The sequence below is a fragment of the Grammomys surdaster genome, unplaced genomic scaffold (genome assembly GCF_004785775.1).
Source record: "Grammomys surdaster isolate TR1022 unplaced genomic scaffold, NIH_TR_1.0 138, whole genome shotgun sequence".
Taxonomy (NCBI): domain Eukaryota; kingdom Metazoa; phylum Chordata; class Mammalia; order Rodentia; family Muridae; genus Grammomys; species Grammomys surdaster.
Window position 1 is genome coordinate 4,928,012 of NW_021604596.1, and position 6,000 is coordinate 4,934,011.

The 6,000-nt window shown below is 40.2% G+C and overlaps 1 protein-coding gene and 1 pseudogene across 2 annotated transcripts in view; one reads left to right on the forward strand and one right to left on the reverse strand.

Moving 5' to 3' along the window:
• The window catches only part of Maml2 (mastermind like transcriptional coactivator 2), a 326,128-nt gene that overhangs the window by 223,326 nt on the left and 96,802 nt on the right, over positions 1-6,000 (reverse strand). The window lies entirely within an intron of this gene.
• On the forward strand, positions 1,395-4,748 carry LOC114617719 (annotated as a pseudogene).

The window sequence follows — 6,000 nt, forward strand, 5'->3', positions numbered from 1 at the left end:
CAAACACACATACAAACACACACTCAAAAACATAAACACACACTCACAAATACACACTCTTTACACACACTCTTGCACACACAAACATACATTCACACACCACAGTTAATTCTATGTCAATGTACATTTACAATAACATGAAATTTACCTAACAGATTAAGTAAAGACCAAAATGATGACAAGATAAAACAAATCATTATCTCATTGATCAAACAATCATGTGTTGGATGTGCCTGTGCATATAACATATTTGGAAAATGACATATTATCTTACAGTACATATAATTTCTTCACAGCTCACAGATTTGCATAGTTTATGCTTTGCTCAATACTTAGAATGTCCCTGCAATCAAAAGAATCTGTTAAGCCAGTGGTTATTTCAAGAAACGTTTTGTTTGAATACAACCCAAGAACTCAAACATCTGTTGTAACTAGAAACATCAACTATGTTCACTCACTGTATTGATAAAATTTGGAAGATTGCTCAATATCCTGCTTTGTTCTGCTCACACAGACACAGCTTGATGCTTTCTATGCCACCAAATTAGTGCCTAAGTGGTTAAAGTGACATGAGAGCTTTGCATACATCATGCCACCAGTGTTCAACAGAGAATTAGAGCTGAAGTACCCAGCTCTGGGGAAAGGCAATTAGTACAGAGTTGTAGTACTTTAGCCAGTGGCTTCATTAATATGGAAGAGACAATAAAACTGTATTGATACCATCCTAGACTGTGATTTAAGTGTCTTACGCTAGCTCATGCCACATCTGAACTCCATGAAGGGCTTGCATATAGGAATGGACCAATGTTCAGTGTGTTAGACACAGAACAAACCCTAGCCCCATGGAACATGCAATACATTTCAAGATAACACATTCTTCCAAGTAAGAGATTTTTTTTTTCTATAAGTGGCTAACCTCTGGAAACAATGTGTGAGACCAGAGAAAAAGAACCCAATTCAAATGAAATCTCTGTTGTAAGCCAGAGCTGTGCTGTCCTCATGGTAGGTTTCCCATGACCACTGTGACTGTCACTATTCCAAATTCTCTCACAAAGAAGACTCAGTTCAACTCCTGGATCAATGATTTTCAACCTTTCTCATGATTCACACCCTTCCCATGATTCATTTGCTTCTCTCCAAGATTCTGTAGCTGTGATTGCTGCAGTCAAAACCCTGATACGGATGTGATATCTACTGGAGAGTGTGTTAATATTAATGAGCAGGAAGGATGCTGGAAGAATTAGGCAGGAAGTATGAGAGCTTACATGTCTGACAGGAAGAGTTGTGCTGGCAAAGAATGTGTTCACATGGTGAGGTATTATCAAGCTGTTAACTGTGGATGGAATCACTTTGAATAAAGAGAATTGAGCAAAAAGGATGTTTAAAGGACAGCTTCTGAAGAGGAGTTATTATCTAAGGCAGCTAAATAAGTAGCTGTGTTGTCTTCAGGAGTCTAGAGAAAACAGAAAATGAAAATATGTTTGGTCAAAATTCTACTTTAAAAATGTCAAGAGGCGCCAGTTGCTTCAGAGTCCTGGTATGGGTAGTCACGTTTCATTTCGTGCGTGCTCATTCAGCCAAGATGCCTGAGGAAACCCAGACCCAAGACCAACCGATGGAGGAGGAGGAGGTCGAGACCTTTGCCTTTCAGGCAGAAATTGCCCAGTTAATGTCCTTGATCATCAATACTTTTTACTTGAACAAAGAGATCTTTCTGAGGGAGCTCATTTCCAATTCATTGGATGCTCTGGATAAAATCAGATAGAGAGCTTGACAGACCCTAGTAAACTCGACTCGGGGAAGGAGCTGCACATTAATCTCATTCCCAAAAAACAGGATCCCTCACTATTGTGGATACTAAAATTGGAATGACCAAGGCTGACTTGATCAATAACCTTGGCACTATTGCCAAGTCAGGCACCAAAGCCTTCATGGAGGCTTTGCAGGCTGGTGCAGATATCTCTATGACTGGCCAGTTTGGTGTTGGTTTTTGCTCTGCGTATTTGGTTGCTGAGAAAGTGACTGTCATCACGAAGCACAATGATGATGAGCAGTATGCCTGGGAGTCCTCAGCTGGGGGATCCTTCACAGTGAGGACTGACACAGGGGAGCCAATGGGTCGTGGAACAAAGGTTATCTTGCATCTGAAAGAAGACCAAACTGAGTATTTGGAGGAAAGGAGAATAAAGGAGATTGTGAAGAAGCATTCTCAGTTTATTAGCTATCCCATTACTCTGTTTGTGGAGAAGGAACGTGATAAGGAAGTCAGTGATGAAGAAAAGGAAGAGAAGGAGGAAGAGAAAGAAAAAGAAGAAAAGTCTGATGACAAGCCTGAAATAGAAGATGTTGGTTCTGATGAAGAAGAGGAAGAGAAGAAGGATGGTGACAAGAAGAAAAAGAAGAAGATAAAGGAAAAGTACATTGATCAAGAAGAACTCAACAAAACAAAGCCGGTTTGGACCAGGAATCCTGATGACATTACTAATGAAGAATACGGAGAGTTCTACAAGAGCTTAACCAACGATTGGGAAGAACATTTGGCAGTAAAACATTTTTCTGTTGAAGGACAATTAGAATTCCGGGCCCTTCTTTTTGTCCCAAGATGTGCTCCTTTTGATCTGTTTGAAAATAGAAAGAAAAAGAACAACATCAAGTTGTATGTTCACAGAGTTTTTATCATGGATAACTGCGAGGAGTTAATCCCCAAGTATTTGAATTTCATTAGAGGGGTGGTGGATTCTGAGGATCTCCCTCTAAATATTTCCCGTGAAATGCTGCAACAAAGCAAAATTCTGAAAGTTATCAGAAAGAATTTGGTCAAGAAATGCTTAGAACTATTTACTGAACTGGCAGAAGATAAAGAGAACTACAAGAAGTTTTATGAGCAGTTCTCAAAAAACATAAAGCTTGGAATTCATGAAGACTTTCAAAATCGGAAGAAGCTTTCAGAGCTGTTGCGGTACTACACATCTGCTTCTGGGGATGAGATGGTGTCTCTGAAGGACTACTGCACCAGAATGAAGGAAAACCAGAAGCACATCTATTTTATCATAGGTGAGACCAAGGACCAGGTTGCTAACTCAGCCTTTGTGGAACGTCTCTGAAAGCATGGCTTAGAAGTAATCTATATGATTGAGCCCATTGATGAGCATTGTGTGCAACAGCTGAAGGAATTTGAGGGCAAGACCTTGGTGTCTGTTACCAAAGAGGGACTGGAACTTCCAGAAGATGAAGAAGAAAAGAAGAAACAGGAAGAGAAAAAGACAAAATTTGAGAACCTCTGCAAAATTATGAAAGATATTTTGGAGAAAAAGGTTGAAAAGGTGGTTGTGTCAAACCGACTGGTGACATCCCCATGCTGTATTGTCACAAGCACGTATGGGTGGACAGCAAACATGGAGAGACTCATGAAAGCTCAAGCCCTCAGAGACAACTCAACAATGGGTTACATGGCAGCAAAGAAACACCTGGAGATAAACCCTGATCACTCCATTATTGAAACCTTAAGGCAAAAGGCAGAGGCTGACAAGAATGACAAGTCTGCGATAGATCTGGTCATCTTGCTGTATGAAACTGCACTCCTGTCTTCTGGCTTCAGTCTGGAAGATCCTCAGACCCATGCTGACAGGATCTACAGGATGATCAAGCTTGGTCTAGGTACTGATGAGGATGATCCTACTGTGGATGAGACCAGTGCTGCTGTAACTGAAGAAATGCCACCCCTGGAAGGAGATGATGACACATGGAAGAAGTAGACTAAGCTTCACCAGAACTATGTGTTTGATGCTTACCCTCATTCCTTCTGATAATATATTTTCCATGATTTCTGTTTATTTTTGTTAGCATTTAAAACATCTGTGTGGCATGAAGACTAAGGGGAAGATAAAATGTCTACATGTGATACTGTGATACTGTAGGTTTGACTCAAGAGGTTGATAGAACGTTTGTTGTAAGACATAACCTGCTGTTAATGTTAACTCTGTGCTCTGAAGTGTTTAGCTGTTGAGCTGGATTCCTTAGTTGACCAAATTAAGATGCCTTAAGTTACATCTTAAAATTTTCACTCCCTGTAGTTCATTCTGCATGTGCTAGTCTTAGAAGTAAACACAAGTTAAAACAACTTGACAGGAACTCCCCAAGTGGCTTGTTTTCCAAAATACCAAGAACAAAACCTTAAGTTTCCCTAGGTCTTGTAACTCTCAGCAAGGCTTGTGAATGGAAATAATAGTGCCCGTCACATTCTGCTTTAAAAGGTAAATACAGATGAGATAAAAAGAAAAAAAAAATGTCAAGACTGTCCCTAGGATTAGACCAAAGAAGAAAGGACTCACTAGCTGCTAAGGAGCTGCTGGAATTGCAACCAAGATGCAAATCCTATTAACACTTTAAAAACAGAATCAAACTATCAGGCCTTTATTCTTCTATACTCAAACCCAATGGTGCAGGCATATCTCAATACTTTTGGCTGCCACACAATAAATGCTTACTAGCTGGCTAGTAGACACAGTGGGTTTGAATGGTTTGCTACCAGAAAGGGGACAAAAAAGATCCAAGACTAGAGTCTATTCTCCCCTACACCCGAGTGATGTCCAGAAAGATATGGCAAGGAAAAGCTAGCCTGTTCTATTGGAGATTGTCAATGCTGGGGGGTGGGGAATTCATCATTATTTTTCTAAAGTTGCTTGCTTCAGGAAAGCTACTAGGGGCCAACTCAAAGCATAGGGGTATTTGGGTCAATTTCAAAGGAAGGGCAGATTTCTAATACATGATTAAGAATTTTCAGAGTTTAGGTTTTCCTAAAAGTATAATAGAATATGACTGGAATATAATTCTTCTTCATGGTTTGTAGTTTATGTATTATCAAGTGGAAATTAATATATCTTGAGTTTATTTTATGTTTCTAAGTTCAAGCTATGAGTCACTTGAGGAAAATGGAATCCTAGCTCTAGATTTTAGGATTGCTGTTTACTGTCTGCCCAGTTGGAATTCCCCTGTGGAGTCTGTATTTTACCAAAGGAAAGAGAATAAAAGTATCAGTCTCCCAGAAAGAACGTGTCATGTTACCTAGTAGAATGGATGGCAGTGATGGTTTGTTGGTAAATTTCAACATGCTCCTATGTCTCACTCTGACCAACACTACAACTCCAATGGACTGTCCTGACACTTCCATTTTCTTTTCTGTGTGTAGCTTCATCCTTAAAACTAAAAGGCCTCTCCTGAGAGCAGAAATGAACATGTAAGGCTCAGAAAGTCAAGGAAAGTTGCAAAGCCAAAGAGATATACAGTGGCATGAGGCCTTTCCTCTGGGGTACACACACACACACACACACACACACACACACACACACACACAGAGAGAGAGAGAGAGAGAGAGAGAGAGAGAGAGAGAGAGAGAGAGAGAGGGGCAAGAGCGAGCAATCACTCTGGAGAAGTCGACCTTTGGAGAAGCTGCCTACAGGTGTGCAGGGAGCATCAAGAATGAAGCCCTTGCAGCCATCACACACTTTGGAGTGGACTTTCCCGAGATGCAGCTGCCTTTGAGGCACCTGAGCTACATTTTGGTGAAATGCTTTCTGTATAAGTTTTCAAGGCTCTTCTATCTGTGGTGAGGAGATAACCATTTGCATCTTCCCAGCCCAAGTTATAAAACTCATAGATTGAAAACCAAAGGCTACACACATGCTAAACAAACACTCTACCAAAGATCTGCACCCCCACATAGCCCTTCTGAACACCTCTGCGCTAATTTTCTTTATTGGTAAGAAAGGTAAACTGCTGGTTTTGAACAGTGACTGTAGGCGTCAGCTGAGATTACAAGACTTTTCCTTCTCCTCGACTTCATGGCCATCTTCATGAGTAACAGACTCTGAGGGAATTTTAACCAATACATATATTTTTTTATTGTTATATAGAACTTGGATTTCTAATTTACACTCAAAGACAAAAGAAAGAAAGAAAGAGAGAAAGAGAGAAAGAGAGAAAGAGAGAAAGAGAGAAAGA